This window comes from Cupressus sempervirens, chromosome 10 (assembly GCF_028749045.1).
Source record: "Cupressus sempervirens isolate cs-2001-9-10 chromosome 10, ASM2874904v1, whole genome shotgun sequence".
NCBI lineage: Eukaryota > Viridiplantae > Streptophyta > Pinopsida > Cupressales > Cupressaceae > Cupressus > Cupressus sempervirens.
Genome location: NC_143127.1, coordinates 168,049,602 through 168,074,537, shown reverse-complemented (window position 1 = coordinate 168,074,537; position 24,936 = coordinate 168,049,602).

Sequence of the window (24,936 nt, the reverse complement as noted above, 5' to 3'; positions counted from 1 at the left end):
ATGAGGACGCCCTTGGCTTCATGCTATGAAAGCAATCCCTTCTACATATCATCAATGTCTGAAGTTTTCCTATAATAACATGGAGGTTACCATCCCTGGCGATCCAGATCCTTTCCAGTTTTGTGCTAATCGAAGAGATGCTACTGCATTCCAAATCCCAACAAACAATGAAGCACAACCCACAAATTCCTCTAAGTATGTGGATGCTGATATACTGCTCAGTAAAGCCAAGGAAAATATGAAGATTGAAGACAATGGGTGTGGAAAGTACTTTATGTCTCAAGTCTCCCACATCAAGGAATCACAACTTTCTCCCATCAGTACAAAGAATTATACTTCTATCAATGAGAATACATCCTTATGTATTGAGAAAGCAAAAGCAGAACGAGAACCCACTTTGATATCTCCTAGCAAGTATGGACTTGGGTTTACCATCATGCAAAAATAAGGCTATGATGGCTATACTGGTCTTGGATCTCAGAAACAAGGAATCATTGAACCTATCACTACATCAGGACAACCTCATAGCATGGGACTTGGATTCAAACGATTTGTTTTGGGTCTTCCTAATACTGAGTCATCCTCATCTGAGGAGGTGAATGCTTCAAATGATGACAAGGCATCTGAGAATAACCAACCTGAACCCACCCAATCTGTATCCAATGTCGACAATCTTGATACCTCCCTTGGTCTTGACCATATGATTGCAGACCCAAATAGCTTACCCATGGAACATAAATATGTTAATCCACCTGTCACTCAAACCAGCTCTTCACCTTGGATCGAAACATTTTGGGATCCAAGCCCACCTACTTTTGAACATGATCCTGATGACATCACTGAAGAAAATATCCATATATATGCCTTGGACCAAAGCTTATTCAACATCGATGATGGAATTTCCTTAGTTTTCCTTGAACTTATTGATTGGGACCAACAAGGACGACCAATGTTTGATCAGTTTGAAAATGATGATGCCATCGCATAATTCTTTGAACTCCTTGAAGATGTACCAGAAGGTGATCACAAGTTTGGATTTTCCATTAATCTAAACATCCTGGCATATTTTGGGGAGTCAACTCCATCTTCCAGTCGCAAAAATGAGAAAATAACCAAAAAAGACACAAATAGGTCTCTTGGTGAAAATCGAAAGGCGCCATTGGACCATGAAAAAGTAAAAATAAAAGACGTATCCGAGGGTGAAAACCTCTCTGAGGTGCCCGAGGATGGAAGATTGGACACACTCCCATTAAAGGAAAAATTAGCATTACTTGTGGAAATGACAGAAGAGATTAATCTGGGAACTCCTAACAACCCCAAAATCATACACTTTGCGGCCTCATTATCACCAGAAGAGAAGGATGAATTTGTTAGATTTTTTCTAGAGAGGCAGATCAACTTTTCTTGGTCTTACGCAGATATGCCCGGATTAGATCTTGAACTAGTCCTTCATCACTTACCACTAAAACTAGGAATAAAACCAGTAAAGCAAAAGTTGAGGAAAATGCATCCTCAAGTGGCTCTACTTGTCAAAGCTGAATTAAAGAAACTATTGGATGCTGGCTTCATAAGACCCATTGATTATGCAGAGTGGATATCTAATCTAGTACCAGTAAGCAAACACTCTGGGGGCATCCAGATATGCACTAATTTTCATGATCTTAACAAGGCATGTCCCAAGGATGATTTTCCTCTACCAAACATAGATATCATTGTAGACATGACAACTGGGTATGAAATGTTATCACTAATGGATGACTTTTCTGGCTATAATCAAATAAGAATCACCCCTGAAGATCAACACAAGACAACTTTCACATGTTCTTGGGGAACACACTGCTGGAATGTCATGCCATTTGGTCTTAAAAATGCTGGGGCAACATATCAAAGAGCAATGACTACCATCTTCCATGATTTCATGCACATCCTCATGGAAGACTATGTCGATGACTTACTTTGCAAATCCTATAAAAGGAAAGAACACTTGGGCATCCTAGATCAGATATTCACCAGAATGGAAAGCTATAAGCTTCGTCTAAATCCAAAAAAGTGTGTATTTGGAGTTGTCTCTGGAAAGCTCCTAGGCTACATTATTTCTCAACGAGGCATTGAAGTGGATCCTGAGAAAGTAAAAGCAATACTTGACATGCCTCCTCCAACAAATCTAAAAACCCTAAGAGGACTACAAGGAAGATTGCAGTCTATCCATAGATTCATTGCACAATTGGCCGATAAGTGTCACTCCTTTCAACACCTCTTACTTAAAGGAGTGTCTTTTCAATGGAATAAGCAGTGCCAAGAATCTTTCCAACAACTCAAGGATTATCTTCTACATCCACCAATTTTAATGGCTCCTATTCTGAGCAAACCATTTATCTTATATATATCTGCTACAAATATAGCATTAGGGGCTCACCTAACACAAAATGATGAACAAGGAAGAGAGCGAGCCATATATTACATCCGTCGAACACTTGTGGGCTATGAGCTAAATTATTCACTAATTGAACGAGCATGCCTTGCTATTGTCTTTGCAACCCAAAAGCTTAGACATTACATGCTCCATCAGAAAATAATGTTCATCTCTAAGGTTGACCCACTAAAATATCTCCTTAGTAAGGCTTCTCTCACAGGACGCTTAGCCAAATGGGTCATGATCCTTAGTGAATTTGACATAGAATATGTAGACAGAAAAGCAATCAAAGGGCAAGTGATAGCAGATCAATTAGTAGAAGCACCTATGTCAGATGATCATCCCATGTTAATAGAATTTCTAGATGAAGCCATATTTCACATGGATGTAGCTAACAAATGGAAGCTCTATTTTGATGGATCACATACACGAAATGGTTTAGGAGCTGGCATTATGTTTATCACTCCTCAAGGAGACATAATCCCCAAATCATATAGGATTTCCTTTCACTGTATAAACAACATAGCAGAATATGAGGCACTGATCACAGGGCTCAAGATAGCTATCCAATGGAACATTCAACATTTACAAGTCTTTGGGGACTCCTCTGCTGGAATGTCATGCCATTTGGTCTTAAAAATGCTGGAGCAACATATCAAAGAGCAATGACTACCATCTTCCATGATTTCATGCACATCCTCATGGAAGACTATGTCGATGACTTACTTTGCAAATCCTATAAAAGGAAAGAACACTTGGGCATCCTAGATCAGATATTCACCAGAATGGAAAGCTATAAGCTTCGTCTAAATCCAAAAAAGTGTGTATTTGGAGTTGTCTCTGGAAAGCTCCTAGGCTACATTATTTCTCAACGAGGCATTGAAGTGGATCCTGAGAAAGTAAAAGCAATACTTGACATGCCTCCTCCAACAAATCTAAAAACCCTAAGAGGACTACAAGGAAGATTGCAGTCTATCCATAGATTCATTGCACAATTGGCCGATAAGTGTCACTCCTTTCAACACCTCTTACTTAAAGGAGTGTCTTTTCAATGGAATAAGCAGTGCCAAGAATCTTTCCAACAACTCAAGGATTATCTTCTACATCCACCAATTTTAATGGCTCCTATTCTGAGCAAACCATTTATCTTATATATATCTGCTACAAATATAGCATTAGGGGCTCACCTAACACAAAATGATGAACAAGGAAGAGAGCGAGCCATATATTACATCCGTCGAACACTTGTGGGCTATGAGCTAAATTATTCACTAATTGAACGAGCATGCCTTGCTATTGTCTTTGCAACCCAAAAGCTTAGAAATTACATGCTCCATCAGAAAATAATGTTCATCTCTAAGGTTGACCCACTAAAATATCTCCTTAGTAAGGCTTCTCTCACAGGACGCTTAGCCAAATGGGTCATGATCCTTAGTGAATTTGACATAGAATATGTAGACAGAAAAGCAATCAAAGGGCAAGTGATAGCAGATCAATTAGTAGAAGCACCTATGTCAGATGATCATCCCATGTTAATAGAATTTCCAGATGAAGCCATATTTCACATGGATGTAGCTAACAAATGGAAGCTCTATTTTGATGGATCACATACACGAAATGGTTTAGGAGCTGGCATTATGTTTATCACTCCTCAAGGAGACATAATCCCCAAATCTTATAGGATTTCCTTTCACTGTATAAACAACATAGCAGAATATGAGGCACTGATCACAGGGCTCAAGATAGCTATCCAATGGAACATTCAAAATTTACAAGTCTTTGGGGACTCCTAGTTGGTCATCCACCAAGTCAATGATGACTATGAAACTAAAGATGATAAACTAATGCCCTACAAGCAGATGGCAAACTTCCTTAAGTCTAAATTTGTTACTATATCTTTTCATCAGCTACCAAGAATACACAACAAGCAAGCTGATGCTATGGCTACCATCGCTTCTATGATTGATATGCCTCAAAACGTGGGACATTGTGAATTCCTTGTTGAGCAACTTTTGATTCCAACATTTGAGCTCTCCCAATCTGAGTTTGTGTGTGAACTTCTTGGTCCCAACTCTCCTTGGTATCAAGACATTTATGATTACCTACATGCCTAAATCCTACCACTCAACTTATCCAAAAATGATCGACGAGCCTTTATCCGTCAAGCCGCTAGATATGTCATCATCATTGACACCCTTTACAAAAGATCTTTTGACCAAACCCTTCTCAGATGCCTTGACTCGCAAGAAGCTGAAATTGCCTTGCATGAGGTTCACAAAGGTATATGTGGAGGCCATTTCAGTGGTTTGAGTCTAGCCAAGAAGCTTGTCAGAGCTAGGTATTATTGGCCCACCATGGAACAGGATGCCCATGACTTTGCCAAAACATGCCATAAGTGTCAGATACATAGCAATCTAATCCATGCACCAGCACAAGAATTGCAGCCAGTCATATCACCATGGCCCTTTTCACAATGGGTATTTGATCTCATCAGAGCTATTTCTCCTCCATCCTCTGATGGTCACAAGTTCATTATCACGGAAACATAATATTTTACCAAGTGGGTTGAAGCTATCCCCTTGACCTTCACCACCGACAATCAGATCTCCAGGTTTATTCTAAACTATATCATATGTCGGTATGGAGTCCCCTTGGCTATTATTAGTGACCATGGTACTCCATTTCAAAACAAAGATGTAGACAAGATTTGTGAGAAGTACAACATATACCATGGATATTCTAGTATTTACCATCCACAAGGCAATGGTCAAGCAGAAGCATCTAACAAGACCATCATTAATATTCTCCAAAATATTTTCAATGATTCTGGCCGAGACTGGCACCTCTAGCTAAATCTAGCTCTTTGGGCATATCGAACAAGTGTTCGTGCTCCTACTGGTGCAACACCATACTCTCTTGTCTATGGCACTGAGGCCATACTTCCCATTGAAGTTGAAATTCCATCATTAAGAGTATCCCTACAAGATGTTGTTGATGATGAAAACTACCGAATATCTAGGATTCATGAGCTAGAAATGCTTGATGAACGAAGATGAGTTGCCTTGACACACTTGCAAGCTCACCAAAATTGACTCAAACAGAGCTATAACAAGAAAGTTTGAGGTCGTCATTTTGAGGTAGGTGATCTGGTCCTAAAGATGAATTACAAGACACAATAGCACAGAGAAAAACAAGGCAAATTTGAGCCAAATTGGGAAGGACCTTATATAGTTACTGCATCTTTTGGGTCTGGAGTATATCGGCTTGCAACTCCAAAAGGTGAACCATTGCCCATGTCCATCAACAACATGCATCTTTGCAAGTACTACACTTGATTCTATCTAAAAGTCTTGAAAAAATACCAAAAAAATTGAAAAATGTCAAGGAAAAAAAAAAGAAAAAGAAAAAAAAAAAGAGGATGCCTTGATGAAAACCTGACAAACAGGCATCTTGGCATGAAAATTTGAGTCAAGAGAAAAATTCCATCCAAAAGTGAAAACCTGAAAAATAGGCGCTTTGGGTAAGTACCATGGTGAAAACCTGGCAAACAGGCACCATGTGTAATTAGTTATTGCTCCTCCATCTATCAAGATTCCATATGGTAAACCCTCTATCATTCCTTGATCATATCCTTCATATTGCAAGACATCCTTGGTTCCTTATCATGGCTCATGAACTGGTTAATGTCCTTTGTTATCTTACCAAGCATTACCAGTTTATACACACTCTGTCATTGGCCTTTGTACATAGTTTGCATCTTGTCTAGGGGCATATTACCTACAGGGTGCATGAGTTTGAATTTGAACTGGGGGCATATCCCTAAGTGCTTTTTATCCATTGGATCTATCACATAATGGATTGGAGCTAACACTTGTATATGCTTATATGATCCTGAAAAAATCCCTAAAAATCATAAAATGTCCTGAAAAAAATCACTAAAAATCACATAATGTCCTGAAAAAAATCCTAAACATTCAAATACGATCCTGAAAAAATCACTAAAAAAATAAAATAAAATATCCTTAAAAACCCTAAAAATCACAAAACTCATCAAAAATTTGCAATAAACCTTGAACATATTCACTATGGATAACCATCCCTTTGGCATTCACACTGGCACTTTGTAGACTGAAACTAAAAGCACTACACTTTCAAGACAATCACACTATCTGACCAACGTGAACCAACAATCAATCCAACATGTCACTACGAACCTATCAACTGAATCCACAAACAGTGCTATCACATTATCAACCTATTGAACACCATCTAAACACCTAACACACTAAAAATCAAGTAATAATGGAGAAGGATAGCTGTTGGCTCACGCTGTTTAGTGAGTGATTTATTTTTTTGCTTTGTTTTTCTTTGATCATGTTCCTATGCCACTTGATGATATAAAACTAATCTATGAGACTGGCTGGGATGGTTCATGGTCATCTTTTTCTATTTCTATCTATTACAATGTACTTTTGAGAGTCTAGGTCATGTACATATGCCTCAGGAAGGACAAGGTCATTCTCTGTTTGCATCGTGCTTGTTTACGCAAAAGGCTTGCATTTGTGCTCTGGCCCTTTATGCCATGATGCGTTGCATTCCATTTTCCATATCAAAATAAAGCTCCATTTGACATATAGTGCACTTTCTAGAAGCAAAAGTATTTCCATAATACTAACATCTCCTCATCTCATCTTTCTTCGTCATCTCATTCTCCATCACCATGATCATGTCTTCTGATTCACCAAATCATCTTCATCTTGCATTCATGCATTCTTGCATCATCCTACGCTGTCAATCAACTTTCTATGGATTTCCACCTGGGTCAACCTCAGTCTAACATTTGTCTCATCATATTTGACCAAATACGACCATTTTTGATGATTTCCCTCATGTTATGACATCTTTCCATCATTTTGGGCATGCACACATAGTTTCGAGTCATTCCGTCAGTTGCTATGGTTTTGTCTTCTTGTTGTCGATAAATTGACTTATCATATGCTTATCTTAGTCAATTTCTCGAGGGGGCACCCATATATATCATCCCTACTGGGGCATGTTGTGGCTTTCTCATAACTTATTCTTTGATACAACGCTCTAAATCACATTGTATCAAAGAGGGGCAAAATGTAGACGCTCAAAAATGGTTTACATCTATGAATTCATCACTTCTTCATACTAATTTGTCCCATTTTCTCATTCTACTAACTTCGATCTTTTGGCCAGATTGATCATATTTTGTCATTTGTATCCGCTTTCACATCAATTTCATATCAACTCAGAATCATATCAAATCAACTCAAAAGCATATCAAATCAACTCAAAATCACCCCAAATCAACTCGAAATCATTCAAAATCAGTCCTAATCAACCCGAAACATATCAAACATCCTAAATCAATCATCATTTGTCTGACTCCTAGCTATTGTTGTGGCTTTTAGTGCCTTGGGAAACCTATCAACTTATCAATCTTATCAATCTGACCTTAGTACTGTCATGGCTCTCAATGCTAGGTCAAACTATCATTCATGTCATTCAATATTTGACATTATTGAGGCTTTCAATGTCGGATCATGGCATCATCAACCATTTTAATAATATTGACAGTGTCTGTCAATGTTATTATGATCAAACCTTATTAATCAATTTCAATCCTGTAGCATTTACAATGTCGGTTAAATGTTACATATCAACCAATTCATGTCATGTATCCTTGGCATGTTATCAACTTCAATCAATCAATTTGACCATGGCTTTGGTCTACCTTTTCATCATCTTATTTGATATCCATCATCGTCACATTTTCATCAAAGGATACGGTCGCATTCATTTAATCAATTTGACCAATCATCTGCTAATTTTCTCTATAGGATTAAATAACCCATAATTTAATCCTATTCTTTCTAATTATTCTTCCTAATTATCATCCTCAATTAATTAATTTTATTAATTAATTGGTTTATCATCTACAAACCATGAAATTCTTAATTTCCTAAGTTCCATTTTCCATCATTAATTCCATTTTCTACTAATTCTTATTTTGTGGAATAAGAGGATTTTTAATTCAAATATTCCATAAAATATTCCATCATCATGACACTTGGATGTGACACCTCGTGGATTCTCCTTTGACACTTGGCTGAGATTTGTCATAATCAAATATTATTACCTCTTACGCATGTCTCTATTTGGCTTCTTTGTCATAGATTCTTGGCTTTAAGTGGGTTGAGGTGTCTTATGACGTGTCATAGATTCTCTTCCACATTTAGCCACGTTTGACTTGCATGCATCATAGAATCTCACAATTGGCATATTCTGTCATATGCGTCATAGGAATCTCTTGCCACATTGGATATCTGTGGTTGACAAATCCAATGCTCTCAACCTCCATGAAAATTATAAAATGGACACCCTTCCTCTCATTTCAGATCTAGAATGCTGAAGTTTTGAAAGTCCTTGGGATCCGGATGCTTAAGTTTTGAAAATCCAAATTGTTGAATCTTTGAGTCTCTACTTCTTTGCATGTTGCATTCTCACTCTCACATAAAATCACACTTCAAGTATTCTCATGGCATTATCCATATCATAGGCTTTGGCTTCAACTTTGTGTGCACTATAGGTGAATTGGAGCTACAATCATTGGAGAAGAAAGAAGAACATGGGAGCTACAAATGAAAAAGGGGGTTTCTATTGCTTTCTTCATTATTTTGGCTTTCATGGTAGACTAGTGGGTACTAATACATGTTGATTGAGTTTGTGATTTTCTCATAGTGTGTTATGCATATTAACCTGTTTTTCTGATCCTACAGTTCTATTGATTTTTCATGTGAATGTTCTAATGAATCTTATATTTTAATGTTAATGTGAATGTTGTAATGAAAATTATGTGTTAATGAATGTTATCATGTGATAATTCATGAATATTACATTTTATTAATAGAATGAATGAATTTTAGATGTTAACATGGAATTTAGATGTTGGGTTGGGGGGGGGGGTTGGGGTGGGGGTGCAAATGAGCTTCCCCCTTCACATGGTTGACCTTGATTAATAGAGAATATTAAACTATTCTCGAAACCAAGTGAAGCTCAACATTAAGCTATGATTGCATGATAACTAAGTGTGTGAGTCTCTTGGTTTCAAGCAATGCAGAAGGATGACATAGTTCAATATGCAATATATTTTCATATGCATACGACATTAGGTGGAGCTGAAAAAAACCAAGAGGTTTTCATTTTTGTTAAACATATTTAATTAGGTATTTTAAGTTAAAATGATATTTGAGTCTTCTCTAAGCTGACTATACATGGAAACACACTATTCAATCCCTAGTCATTCATGATTGTTTATATTCTGGCCCACCATGAAAAAATACCAAGTATTTCTTATTAAATACCACCTACCTTTTTAAATCAAAACCCCACAAACCAATTTTTTTTTATAAAAAAAAACATAATCAGTGTATGAAATAAAATGACATGACTTTTAGATGATCATATGAAATGAAATTGGCATGTGAGTAGAAAGAAACTAAAAAGACATTGTGTATAGATTAAGGTATGAAATTAATAATTGACTAACCTCTAAATTTTTATATACTTCTAAAATGTCCCACTGTCTTGAAGTCATTTTTTATGATCTCAAAGTCTCATGGTCCGCTATTGTGAGTCAATTGCAAGCATTACAATCCCACTTTCTTTCTATGTATTTTCTATTGGATTCATATAATAAATTATTTTCATTGGAAACACTAAAGTATTGTTAGTCCATTACCTATATGTTTTTTAATTTGATATTAATATCCACATGTTTGGTCAATTATAAGGAGTTTGAGAGTGCTTTGGAATAAGAATGACATTGGGTATTGAAAACACACAGAGCCCATGAATGGACACAAATTGGACAACATGAAAAAGGTGACACCTGGGAAACATGCATTGCAATATAAACATTTAAAAATCCTAGTTTGATAGTTATTGAAAGCACCATGAATGACAACAATGATAATAATATGCCTTTGACTAGATATAAATTTTGGTATGTGTGCCAACTAGAAATAATGGTGGAGTGGCCATATGAGATCATATTAATAAACAATTCTCCCAAGACTATGAACTATCAACTATCAAATGTGAATGTAAACTAATCTATCTCTCTGCTTTATAATAATCTTGTGTGAATGGAGTTTTCATCACATTGTTACATTGCATGTTGGTACGTACATTTCTTCTTTTAAGCCTATAGAAGTTTGATAGCCCACATGGTCATACTTTTTTTAGACTACGCGATTAGATAACCCACATCCATACATAATATCATACATGGGCATTTCTCTAACATCCACTGATACACTAAAAACAATCCAAAATGTCTTCTTCCAAGTGAAGGGCATGTGAGTTCAACTAAATAATAAAAAATGTGTTACTAAAGTCCATGAACTATGAAATGACAAGCTCCACATACTACTAAACATATTAGCAACTAAGATGCTTATATGAAGTCTGCCCTATCTTGTTTGGTCCAATGCTTGTTAGATGATGAGCTCAAGCTTAGGTTGATAAATCAGCTCTAGATGCATGGTATGGTTGTGAAGTGGCTAACTGAACTGCATACTATTGAATAGCATTAGGTGGTAATGAAAGGGTTACTCCTTTTTTATTGCCACACCCACTGTCACACACTCAGTTTAGTCCTTTTATTCTTTTCATCTATGAAAAATCAAAGTACAACTGATGGTTAATTACTATTACCCACTCTTAAATATCTTATGTTTACTATTAGTTAATCAATTTTGACTATTTAACACTTATAGCTTAAAGAGTGATATTTAAGCCATTGGATCACTATCTAAAACCAACGGGAGATCAATACAAAGCTATATAATGGGTATAGATTGGATGAATTCATTCACCTATGGCTATAGGAGGAGTAGAAATGATCCCACCATATCATTGTGGCAAACTTGAAATTGCATTGCTTGTTGTTGGATAATGCAGAATTAGTTGTGCATGTGGTTATCCTCCTAGATTGGTTTGATTGTATGTATATAATGGATAGACATCAAGAGTGGATATCATTCCTTTCACTAGATACATTTGTGGGTACTAAGTTGCTTCATATGGATTCTAATAGTTTTGCATGTACATAGATCATGTGTTGTAACCCAAAAATAATATATACTTTGTGCTTAGTTTCTCATAATGATTGTTTGAGTTTATTTTGATGATGCTTTGAACAAAAACTTCATGATAAATCATGTAGTTTTGTAGAAGAAAATAAACTTGCACAATTATTATCAGAAGATGAACACAATGATATTATGAAATGTAGAAATCATGTCTACAAGAATAAATATATGTCACTTTTCTCATCTCCCAATTTCAACAACTCTCGTGACTCCTCAATGTAGGGTTTGAGTCCCACAATGTGTTGGGCCACATCTTGCATTCCCAAATCCAAAGAGTGTACAACATCCTCCACCACTTGATTCACAAGATTCCCTTCGTACTTGCCACATCCCATGATACATGAATTCCATATTTCTTACATAGCTATGATTCATAAAAACAACAGTGATAGGAAATATGAGAAATACCCAGAGAATGTTTCTAGAGACCATCTAGATAAACAAGTGACTTTATACATCACATTTTTTCAGTCTCAAATCACTTTAGTACCAAATTATAAAAAAAATGGAGAGTTGAAGACCAAGCAAGTGAAGGAAGCCTTAGACAAATTTGTTGAAGAGTTCGACATGAGACAAAGGTATAGATTAATCAAGGCTTTACTAAGGGGAGTTGATTATGCTTTGTTGATGTTCTTATTTGGAGTAGTGTTTAGCTAAGTATCATGTATAGGTGGGTGTTTATGTTATAACTATCATGTGTGGGTGTTAATGTTATATTTAAGTATCATGGTGGACAATGTTATAAAATTGACAATCTAATGAAAAATATTGATTTTACTCTTGATTATTTCTTTGGACATAGTTTTGCATGGTATCAATATTGGTGGCATGATGATTAATTTCCTAACTTCCACAAATCTTCCAAGGTGCACATATCAAAGCTTCCACGAATTGCCTTTTATTTTGTAGGAAATGCAATGTTCAATGTAACTTGTTTAACTTCATGGATGATGATCATGGACGTCAATTTCTGTGCTTGGCGTATTCTAGTTAATTAAAATGTCTATATTTGGGAATACTCAACAACATAATTACAATATGATTTATGATTTGGGAAAAACTATAATGCCTTGCCATGGAACCCAAAAGAAATTAACCTAAAGTTTCACTAAGTTTTCCAAACATTAAAAAGGAGAAGAAGATAATAACTTAACAACAACATATATAATATAGCGAAAGCAATAACATACACATAAACACATACCATAAAACATATTACATTTCTTGAAAGTCCCATGATGTTGAATCAAATTTAAGTTTAATTAATACTAAAAACAATATATAACACATCCACATTAAAGAGTAACTACAAGCACAAATTTATTTAAATAATAAACAATCATCTCGAATGCCAATTGGCAATAATCAGAATGCACAATCACCCACTGTACAGGTCACAGGGTATGAAAGGTTGAAAGAATATACATCATAAAGTAGATTACATCATCTTTTAAGATCCATGAAATAAAATACAATATAATAGGTATAACCATCCATCATAGTACACAATTTTTTTTAAAGGAAATACAAAACAAGGAACTCCAACCATGACATCAAACTATCAGATCTCAATGGTAATAGTAAAAAGCACTACCACCCAACCTCGTGGAACCTAAATGGTCCACTCCCACCATGTTGAGGAGATAGTCTCAAGTCCCATATAGGATAACAATCCCAAAAGTCAAAATCAACATTTAGGTCAAGGAAAACCTAAAAGCAATCCAATTCAAGGTACCAAGACACAAATGACATCTAAACCCAAAGGAAAACAAGAACACATAGGAAATCTACTATATAAGTGGGCAAGTGTCATCACATGAGTCAACTCTAAGATTACTTTGGTAGCCTCACTGGACTCTGACCCCCTAGTGACTCTATGCAACACTAGTATAATTTTGTACTGACAAGACGTACTAACGAAGCAAGGTCGCAACCAAGCATCCTCTCTACTCCCATCCTAGTCTGTACTAGTACTCGAGGCATGGTTAAGGAAAAATAATGACTCTTATTAATTCATTTTACTCCAAATGTTATCACTTATTAACATAACCTACAATGGGTTACCTAGGCAACCTCTTTAGGGCTTTGACCTCCATTGCAAACCACTTCCCAACATGACATACATAAAACCTACCCTAAGCTCAGTAAATTTGGAAGGTCTCATACGGATCTATTAGATTTCCACAATCCATGAAAATGAGTTTTACTTTTTGGATTTGATTGTGTAGAGTTTTTTTACCATCATAAATCTAGAAAGTAAAACTCAACTCTCATACAACCATAAATCACACATTCTTAAACAAGCAATAAGAAACTACTGAAATATCATTAATTGAAAATCACAGATTTCACCAATACAATCATCCTAACATGGCTAATCCAAAATCAAGTACACATATACAAAACCATGACATCACATGCCATCACCAAAAATAATACCTCCCAGCCTCTAGTAAACATCCCAAAATTGGTCAACACTCTAAGTCAACCCTAAACCCAATGCACAAGAAAACATACAACTAGCAATGTAGTTTCATAGTTTTGTTTAGTTTGAAAACATATAGTTTTGGTTTAACAGTAAGGCTCAAGTTTACATTTTGTTGTAAGTTTTCAACTAGATGATGTTTTATAAATTTCTCGTATATACTGAACCTATTTTCTTTTCCAAATTTGATCGCACAATAACCACTAACTTCTCCAAATAATGTTGCCTCTATTAAATATTATAAAATAATTTAAATAATAATTATCAAATTATTAAAATAATAATTATTGATTTATTAATAAAATACTATAATTATTAATAACCATAATGATCAAATAATAATATAATAACAACTTAATTGAAACATTTTGATAACATTTAATATTAATTAAAATAATTAATAATGATAATCATAAGACTAAATTAAATTAAATTAACAAAAACTGTACTAATTAATATTTATTAACATATATAAAAAATTTAATAAAATTAAAGAAAAACTTAATATATAAAAAAAAAGTTTATCAAAGCCCGTCGGCCTACACATCCACAAATTGCCATACCAGTCAGCTGTAATTGCAATAACTTTGCTATCGGCCGCCGTAGGCAAGGAAAAAGGTGGGTGGGGGGTTGGTGGCCTCACCCACCAAATTATATACATGTATGTATACATACATGTATCTATACATGTATGTATACATACATGTATATACATATACATATATGTATATATACATATAGATATACATGTATATGTATATGTATATGTATACATATATACATGTATATCTATATGTATATGTATATGTATACATATAGATATACATGTATGTGTACATGTATATATATGTATACATATACATATACATACATGTATATATAGATGTATATATATACATATATACATGTATATATATACATGTATACATGTACATATATGTATATATGCATGTATAGATCTATACATGTATAGATGTATATATACATATATATATACATGTATATATATGTACATGTATATATATATGTATATACACATGTATACATATATATATAGATGTACATATATACATACATGTACATATATATATATACACATGTACATATATATGTACATATATACATATTATGTATGTATATATATGTATACATATATATCTATACATGTATATATGTATATATATACATCTATATATACATGTATGTATATACATGTATATATATATGTATATATATGTACATATATATACATATAATGTATATCTATGTACATATATATGTATATACATGTATATGTACATATATGTACATATACATGTCTATACATATATATCTACATAGATATACATTATATGTATATATATGTACATATATATTCATATATATACATGTACATGTATGTATATATATGTATATATATACATGTATATACATATATATATATATATATATACATGTACATGTATGTATATATATGTATATATATACATGTATATACATATATATATATATATGTGTGTGTGTATGTACATATATATATATATATGTACATACTGTAGAACAAGATTTAGTATGCAAAGAACATTAACAAATAAAGTAAACATTCACAAAGCAAAACTAAATTCACATATATGTTTAGACAAAGAAAAGCAAACAAAAAGTGCAAACCTCACAAGAGAAAACACTCCATGCTTTCTTGATTCTGTAGATGTGTCCTTTTGATGTGGATTTATGCTCAAGATGCTCAAAAGTTGCTTCAATGGAGGTGGGTAATGGAAAATTGGTAGCTTTGTGAGCTCTCAATTTGGCATTATAAGGGTAAGATTGATGGCTTTGGTTCTCAAAATAGCATGGTAACTTTAGCTCAAAGATTGTTGATGAAATGGCTTGGGATGGGATTCAATTTATAGGCCAAGGGGTCGAGGGATGGAGGGCTTAGATGCAAGGATGGGGAGATTATTAAGGAGGGCTAAGATGCACTCAAAGGAGAGCACATGGATTGTGCTTGTTTAGCACCAATGGGAAGGTGACACTTGTCACAAGAAGGATGAGTGTGAGAGGGTAGGGTAAAGGGTTGGTTAAAGGCATGATGAGTGGGGTTGAGTATGTAAGAGAGATGTAAGAGGAATGCATGTGGAAGAGGGAAGAGTGTGGAAGATGGATGTAAGAGTCATGAGTGGGTTTTTAAGAGCACTCATGACTTGGTGGTTGGGTTTTTTGAGGGGAGACTTTTATTTGGTTTAGGAAAGTCTTAAACTTGCTTAGGGAATGTGACAACATTAGGGGGTGGATTAGAGTTGGGTTTAGGATTAGATTAGGGATGTTAGAGATGTGCAAGTGGATGGCATAAATGAGGGTGGGTGAGTTAGTGGCTAAGCTAGGTTAGTATGGGTGGATGGGGTGGATTAGGTTAAATGGAGGATTAGGAATAAGTTAGGGGTTTTTAGATTTGAGGATTTTATTTATCAAATAGATTTATTTAATAAATGGGGATTTTTGGAATTAGATAGAAGAATAGGATTTAATTGATAAATAATAGGTTATTTGATTTATCAATTAGAACTATAGATGATTAATTAAATTAATCAACTAGGGATGGCAAAGGATTAATTAAATAAAAATTTAATTAATGATGCTTTTAGAGATAACTAAATAGGATTACTAAAGCAGTGTAATCAAATTTAGGTGTCTACATTTTTCCCCTCTTTGACATAGTGTTGAGACAACACTATTTCAAAGAAGTTCGAATGAAGACAACACGAGGAAGATGTTTTAGCAACGAGATTGCCCCAGTCTCAGATAAGAAGAGGAGAGACTAGACTTAGATGATGCCCCCTCAAGAAGGTGGCGGGGAGAGAAATGAGGCTCAACAACTTCTTGAAAAGTACAAGAAATTGAGACGAGCTGAGATGCAGGTTGGTGAAGAGAAGGGGCTAAATTAGCTCAAATTCTCACTATGGGAGAATGATAAAGGGAAATTAGAGGCACAAAAGTAAAGCAAGGTTAAGACTTTCCAGGATTAGGGGGGGGAGGATGGAGGAGTGGAGCGCTATAAAAGGAATCCATGGTAGGGAGATGGATGATGGAATGATAAAGCTGATTCAACAGGATTTCAAAGAGTCAGATTGGTGGAAGATGGGTTTCGGAGATCCCTAAGACAGGATTGTGGATCTCGAAAGATGAGGCTTGGTGGATTGATTTGATTGGTGGATCCCTAAGACTAGGATTGTGGATCCCTAAAGCTAAGCGTGAGGATTGATTCAAAGAGATACTTATGCATAAGCTGGGATAGATGCTGGATATGGATGGGGGATAATGGAGATGAAGGGAATCCATTGAAGCTTTTTGAGCAGGGGGATACTTCAAAGATAAGTACCACCATGTAGTTGAGCACTAGATTTGCTATAGGACTGTTGGTTAATTGCCAAGGTTACCAAGAACATCAAGGCCTTTTAACCAACTATCCAGAGGACTGACAAACTGACTCGAAACAAACACACAAGGATTGCTCCAGTATCACACATGAATCCTAGAGGAAGCAGCGTGGAAATGACACTAGGTAACCCACAAGTAGAAAAAGAAAACAAGCAAAAGACATAATGAAGACCTTACACTCTAATTGCCCCATTCGTAGCATACCATGATATGGAAGATCGTGGCAACCTTGAGGAGGGAACAAGGAGATTGCTTGGAAAAGATATTTTCAAGACCCAAAAGGGATGATCCCCAAATCAAAAGAAAGTGAAAATCCAAAAGAGAACCATTTGCCAATGAGATGGGTAGGACGAGGTACTAACGGACCAAGATCAGACATGAGGAAAGTTATATCCTGCAAGGACCTATCGGAGAGTACCTAAGCTGGTAGATTTGGATGAGTGATGCATCTAGCAAGCTGAACTAAGAAGGATAACACTTTGGTGACAGGAGATCTAGCTAAAGGATGCATTGAAATAGCTAACCAAGGGTTGTGCGATGTGTGCAAGATGCTGATCAAGGACAAACTGACACGAATGCTGGATAGATACAATGGTACTAAGCTAAAAAGGATGTACAAGCTAATAGACCAAGATATATTACAAATGTACAAGTTTGTTCATGTTTTGGTTTTTTGTGAGATGGAAATGTTTGTGAAGGATGGGATGTCTATAATAGTTGATAGGTGGATAGGTAGATGGTTTGCGAAAAGCTTAAGGAAAATGGGATTCTTTGTGTGCATGTGATAGGATACAAGCTAGGATACAAGATTATTTACAAGCTGGAATATGGTACAAGCTTTGGACAAGATTCAGATATACTAGGTATGATACAAGGGATGATACAAGATTTACAAGTTGTACATGAGGTATTTACAAGCTCTATTAGATTTTGGATATTTGGTTGGAACACCAGGGGAACAAGCAGGTGTATTATGGGATGGTGGATGGATGGATGAGGGATAGGATGGTGATAGATAATGGATTAGTCTTAGTACACAAGGTGCCTGAATTACTAGGTTTTCACCAAGGTACCTTTCCAAGGTGCTTGAATTGCCAAGTTTTCACCATTGGATTCTTATTTCTCTTTACTATTTTTTTTTATTTAAATTTTTTAATTTTTAATTTTAATTTTTTGTATTTTTCAAAAGCTGGGTATACCAAGGATCTTCAAGCATAGAACTTCTTGAGATGAATGATGTTAATGGGATCATTCAAGAGTTCTCCTTCTGGTGTAGATAACTGATAGGCTCCAAAGCCAAAGGAGGCGGTAACCACATAGGGACCAAGCCATGTAGGTTCAAACTTGCCTTTCTTTTCTCGATCTACTTGGACTTTCATATTTTCTTTGAGGACCATGTCACCTAGCTGAAAGTGTCGTGGGAGAACCTTCTTGTTGAAATTTCTTTTGAGATGATTTTGGTAGACTATGAGATGGTCATAGGCTTGTTGTCTCTTCTCGTCTAAGAGATCTAGCTGGGTGAGCCGAGCTACTCTGTATTCTTCATCTGAGATTTGCCCTTGCAAAGATATGCGTAGTGAGGGAAGTTCAACTTCTATAGGTAATACCGCTTCGACACCATAAACTAGGGAGTATGGAGTTGTGCCTATGGATGTACGGAAGGAAGTTCGATAAGCCCATAGGGCTGGATTTATTTGTAGGTGCCAATCACGGTCGGAATCATTGACAACTTTCTTTAAGATTTTGCAGAGGGTTTTGTTAGTTGCCTCTACCTGGCCGTTACCTTGTGGGAAATATGGGCTAGAAAAGCGGTGATGGATGTAGAGGGAAGTGCATAATTCTTCCATGTTGAGATTTTCAAAGTTACCTCCGTGGTCAGTGAAGATGGTGGATGGGATGCCGAAGCGGCAAACAATGTGGTACAAGATGAACTTGGAGACTTGAACTCTTGTAGCTGAGACTAGGGGGACTGCTTCCACCCACTTAGTGAAATAGTTTGTAGCTATTATTATCCATTTATGTCCATCAGATGAGAGGGGTGTGATAGTTCCAACTAGATCAAGGCCCCAACAAGCGAAAGGCCAAGGTGGTGCAATAGGCTGTAGATCCTGTGTTGGAGCATGCACAAGATTTACATGCTGCTGACATGGGAGACACTTTCTGATAAAGTCATAGGAGTCTTCTTCAATGGTAGGCCAATAGTAGCCTGCTCTAAGGATTTGTCGTGCTAGGACAATACCACTCGTGTGGGCACCGCAAAGTTTGGAGTGTACTTCTTTTAACGCCATCGCGGCCTCATTTTTATCTAAACATCGAGAGAGATTATCGTGATAACCCCGACGATATAGGGTATTGGCTATAATAACATAGTAGGATGATTTTTGGATGAGGTTCTAGCGTTGGGTACATGTGAGGTGAGGGGATATGATACCATCGTTAAGGTAAGCATGAATTTCATGGTACCAAGGGGATTGGGGACCAACCAAGATACAAACACGGTTTGAATCCTCATTCGCATAGGTGGGTGTGAGGAGCTGCTCGACTAAAAACTCATACTACGTAGCTTCTTGGGGAATTTCCAAGAGTGAGCCAATAGTGGCCATGGCATTTGCTGCCTTGTTTTGCATTCGAGGCACTTGTGTAAACTGAAGCTTTGTAAAATGTTGGGTCAGCTGATCAACTAGCTCTTTGTAGGGTAATAGCTTTTCATCTTTGGTTTGATATTCATTTAGGACTTGCTTGATGATGAGATGAGAATTGCCAAAGATTTGTAACTCGGTGATGTTCCATTCGACTGCTATCTTTAACCTGCTATGAGAGCCTCATATTCTGCTATATTGTTGGTACTAGGGAATTGTAGCTTGAAGGCTTTTGGAATATAATCTCCTTGAGGTGTAACCAACAATATTCTTGCCCCTGATCCATGAGAGGTGTATGAGCCATCAAAATAAAGTTTCCATGGGGGCTATTCTTCAATTAGACAGATATGCTCATCTGGAAATTTTTTGATCAAAGGACATGCATCTATTAGAGGTGCATCAGTTAGGTGATCTGCTATAGCTTGCCCTTTGATTGCCTTTCTGTCCACATACTGGATGTCAAACTCACTTAGTAGCATAACCCATTTTGCTAGCCGACCTGTGAGTGCTGTTCTAGAGAGCATATACTTGAGAGGGTCAATCTTGGAGACTAGTTGGATGGTATGACTTAGCATGTAGTGGCGAAGCTTTTGAGTTGAGGAAACAACTGCCAAACAAGCTTTTTCCATAGCAGTGTAATTGAGTTCATAACCAACTAGGGTTCTACTGATATAGTAGATGGCTCTTTCTCTTCTATAATCATCAAGCTGTGCTAGAAGTGCCCCTAGAGTAGTATGCGTTGCAGATATGTACAAAATCGAGGGACGACCAGGAACTGGTGGAACCAAGATAGGGGGATTGGCTAGATACTGCTTGAGTTGATCGAAGCTGCGCTAACATAAAGGATCCCACTTGAAGTTCTCATCCTTCTTTAGTAAATGTGAAAATGGTGTACACTTATCTGCAAGCTAGGAGATGAAGCGCTGGACGGATTGAAGCTTTCCCTGAAGAGAGCGAAGCTGTCGCAGTGTCTGGGGAGGAGGCATGTCTAAGATAGCTTTGACCTTCTTGGGGTCAATCTCTATACCTCATTTAGAAACTATGAAGCCTAGAAGCTTGCCAGATGTGACCCCAAAGACACACTTCTTGGGATTTAGCATGAGATGATATTGGGCTAACCTATCAAAGACTTTCTCCAGGTCAGCGAGATGATCCATGAAGGTGTGAGATTTGACTAGGATATCATCCACATAATCTTCCAAAATGCTATGGATAAGATCATGGAAAATAGCTGTCATAACTCTTTGATAGGCAGACCCAGCATTCTTTAGGCCAAAAGGCATCATGGTGTAGCAAAAAGTTTCCCAAGGGGTAGTGAATGCTGTCTTATGCTGATCCTCTTCTGCAATCTTGATCTGATTATACCCAAAAAATCCATCCATAAGGGACAGAATTTCATGTCTAGCTATAAGATCTACAATCATATCTATGTTGGGCAAGGGAAAATCATCCTTTGGGCAAGCTTTGTTTAGATCTCTAAAATCAATGCAGATTCTGATGTCACTGGAAGGCTTAGTGACAGGGACCATGTTGGAGATCCACTCTGAGTAGTCGATAGGTCGAATAACCTTAGCAGCTAACATTCTTTCTAATTCAACTTTGACCAGTAATGCCACCTTGGGGTGCATTTTTCTAAGCTTTTGTCTAACGGGCTTGATCTTTGAATCGACTGCAAGATGATGAACTACAAGCTTTGGATCAAGTCCTGGCATGCCCTGATATGACCATGAAAATTGGCCAATATTCTCTCTTAAGACCTCAAAGAGGAGGTCAGCTTGGTCTTGTGATAGGGATGCAACAATGTGAACAAGTTTGGGGATCTCTAAAGAACCGATGTTGACTTCTCTAGTATCCTCTATTAGAATAGATGACACCTCTGGTTGATTATCTTGAGGAGGAAATACTAAATCCTCATGTTCTACTTGTGGCTCTGGATTTTCTTGCTGAGGGGTTCTCTTCGCTGCCTTAGCTAGTCCTGGATTTACCTTAGTTCTAGTTTTTGGTGTATCAGAACTAGGTTGGGGATTTTCTCCAAAATACCCCTTGGGATCTAGCTTATTGATATAGGCAAAATCTGGCTTTGTCTGCTTGTGAGGTGTTTCAGCTCCCATGAATCTTAGAAGTGCTTCCTCTGATGTGAACTCATCAATGTGTATGACGCTTGGCTGGTCCCAATCTATGAGTTGTGGATGGGCGAGTGGTAGGTCAATGAGATGGATGGATAGTTCTCGGAGAACAGAGTCTCCTAGGAAGATTTGGTCTGGGATATCGTCATAGGCTCTCTTTTCAACTTCCTCAGGAATGTCTTCAATTTTGACAAGGTCATGGTGGATGTTCGAAAAAGTGTGACCATTCTTGTTGGTGCCCCCAGTTGTGGGTATGCCAAAGCCAAGACCTGACTTCGTTTCCCACTTATGTGCTTCGATGGGACATTGCATGCCCCTTTCTTTTTGTCCTAGTCCACATCCTTGATAGTTCCATTTTTCAGTGATGAGCTTATGTTCTTGGGGATACTTCTGGCTGAAGTGGTCAAGGCGTTCTTGATTTCTTGGAGGTGCATCCTTATGTAAGCAATTGTTGATATCTGGAGTGAGCTCTTCATGAAGAGGGGTTTTTGAGGACACAAAGGTGGTTGGGCCAAACTGTTTATATCGAGGAGTTGGAATCTCCTTAGCTTTGTGATATGTTGGTCATCCATGGGTATGTGGATCAAGTGGGATTGCTCCAACAACAAATGCATCTGACATACTATATTCTCCACAGCCTTTGTTGTTGATCTTTATGGTAGATAGGGTGGAGGCAAGGATGGTTTCTGCGTCATTACAAGTGTGGGATGAGCTGGTGATGGCTGTGCTGATGTCTATTCTAGGGCAATGGTTTGTATATGAAGCTTCAACCGCATTGCAGTAAACAAAGGGTTTTGGATCAGCATGGATGGTCACCTCAGTGCCCTGATGCAAAAATTTGATGCACTGATGGTAGGTGGATGGAACGGACTTCATAACATGAATCCATGGGCGACCAAGGAGGAAGTTAGATTGTGAAACATTTAACACCTTTTTCAAGTAGACCCATCCCCATAAATGGCACTGAGATTGCAACCAATGGTTGAATTGATGGGTGATTAGAAAAGAGGTGAGTCCAAGGAACTAATCAAATTGATTCTTGCAAATTTGTATTTAACTTAACAAAGTTTCTTAATTGTCCAAAAATCAAACTTTACCTAAATTGCATGTAAAAGAGAGATTTGTTTTGTTCAATTTTAGAAGCTCCAAATGAAGTGTTTGATATTGTAATGGTTAATTGATCCTTGGCATTCAAGATTGGATTTTTTGTTTTAAGCATGCATTCCAATAAAAATTGATTTTAATCCATGGCATTCAAGAGTGTGTTTTGAGCAACATTTATTCAATGGAAAATGTGTTTAACCATTCAAGTTCATTTTTTAGCAACATGCATTCAAAAACAAATGGTTAAACATTCAAGTTCATTTTTTAGCAACATGAGAATCTGCAAGAAACATGGTTAGTGGTTCCATATGTGCTCCAACCTGCAATAAGAAAAAAAAAAGCAATTTAGTTAATTACCCAAAATCTTCAAAAATGAGAGCTTAACTATGAAATTTTTTTAAAAACTTTTTTTGCTATTTTTCCTACGCGTAAAAATGTTTAAAATGGTCTAAATCCTATGGAACCACTAAAAGAAATTTTGATTTATACTCTTTAAAAAAAAAAAAAAAACTACAAAGTGCAGAAATAAAGATTTTAAAACAGAAGTGCAACAGAGACAAGCGAAGATGACAGTTCATCAGGCGCGGACGCTAAACTACAGAGACGCTGATCTGCGGAGACGCTAATCTGCCAAGATGACAGTTTAGGTTGCAGAGATGACAGAGTAGTTGGCAGAGACGACAATTTGCAGGCAAAAATGCCAAACTGCGGAGACGACACTGCGCGAAAAAAAAGAGAGCTGAAAAATGCAGATTTTTTCCAAAATTTTTAAATTTTTTTTTTATTGTTATTTTCAGATTTTTTGAGGGTATCTCTTCTTCCTAAGTGCGTTCTTTAACCTGCAAAAACAAGAAAAACACCCTACAACTCACTCAAACAACAAGAAACATTAGATTGTTAGAAATAAACATATAGATAGAAATTGATGATTAAATGACCCATAGTAGGGTCCCACCGGGCGTGCCAAAATGTAGAACAAGATTTAGTATGCAAAGAACATTAACAAATAAAGTAAACATTCAAAAATCAAAACTAAATTCACATATATGTTTAGACAAAGAAAAGCAAACAAAAAGTGCAAACCTCACAAGAGAAAACACTCCATGCTTTCTTGATTCTGTAGATGTGTCCTTTTGATGTGGATGTATGCTCAAGATGTTCAAAAGTTGCTTCAATGGAGGTGGGTAATGAAAAATTGGTAGCTTTGTGAGCTCTCAATTTGGCATTATAAGGGTAAGATTGATGGCTTTGGTTCTCAAAATAGCATGGTAACTTTAGCTCAAAGATTGTTGATGAAATGGCTTGGGACGGGATTCAATTTATAGGCCAAGGGGTCGAGGGATGGAGGGCTTAGATGCAAGGATGGGGATATGGTTAAGGAGGGCTAAGATGCACTCAAAGGGGAGCACATGGATTGTGCTTGTTTAGCACCAATGGGAAGGTGACACTTGTCACAAGGAGGATGAGTGTGAGAGGGTAGGGTAAAAGGTTGGTTAAAGGCATGATGAGTGGGGTTGAGTATGTAAGAGAGATGTAAGAGGAATGAGTGTGG